Source organism: Argentina silus (assembly GCF_951799395.1).
Source record: "Argentina silus genome assembly, chromosome: 14".
Taxonomy (NCBI): Eukaryota; Metazoa; Chordata; class Actinopteri; order Argentiniformes; family Argentinidae; genus Argentina; species Argentina silus.
Genome location: NC_139668.1, coordinates 20,961,156 through 20,962,205, shown reverse-complemented (window position 1 = coordinate 20,962,205; position 1,050 = coordinate 20,961,156).

Here is a 1,050-nt window from a genome sequence, read left to right as displayed (position 1 = left end):
ATGTAGTGTGTAGTATGTAATGTGTAGTGTGTAGAAGGACAGGCAGTCTTCCATCCCATTGGAAAAGGCCACAGCGCCCCTAGTGGACGATGTTGAGCACTGACCCAGATTAGAGGCCACAGTGTCTATTACACTACCTGGAATAGAGCCTGACACTAACCCTAACCCCTAACCCCTAACCCAAACCCTAACCCACCACAGATGTCATAACATCATATATATACAGTATATACACACACTCACTAAGCACTTTATCAGGAACACCTGTACACCTTCTCATGGTGGAGGTGGTGGAATGGTGTGGAGAATGTTTTCTTGGCACACATTGGGCTCGTTAATACCAATCAATCATCTCTTGAATGCCACAGCCTATTTGAGTGTTGTTGCTGACCATGTGCATCCCTTCATGGCCACAATTGACCCATCTTCTAATGGCTCCTTCCAGCATGATAATGCACCATGTAACAAAGCAAAAGTCGTCTCAAACTGGTTTCATGAACATGACAATGAGTTCAGTGTTCTTCAGTTCTTCCCAGTCACCGGATCTGAATCCAATAGAACACCTTTGGGATGTGGTAGAACGGGAGATTCACAGCTTGAAAGTGCACCTGAAAAATCTGCAGGAATTACATGATGCAATCATGTCATCATGGACCAGAATCTCAAAGGAATGTTTCTAACATCTTGTGGAATCAATGTCATGAAGAATTGAGGCTGTTTTGAGAGCAAAGGGAGGTCCTACCCAGTATTAGTATAGTGTTGTAATAAAGGGAGGCCCTACCCAGTATTAGTATAGTGTTGTAATAAAGGGAGTATTACCCAGTATTAGTATAGTGTTGTAATAAAGGGAGTATTACCAGTATTAGTATAGTGTTGTAATAAAGGGAGTATTACCCAGTATTAGTATAGTGTTGTAATAAAGGGAGTATTACCCAGTATTAGTATAGTGTTCCAATAAAGTGCTCGGTGAGTGTATATACTCTTCTTAATGCTGTGGTCACACCTTACCTACACACACACCTACAGTCAACTTAACTCTCTCTGTCTCTC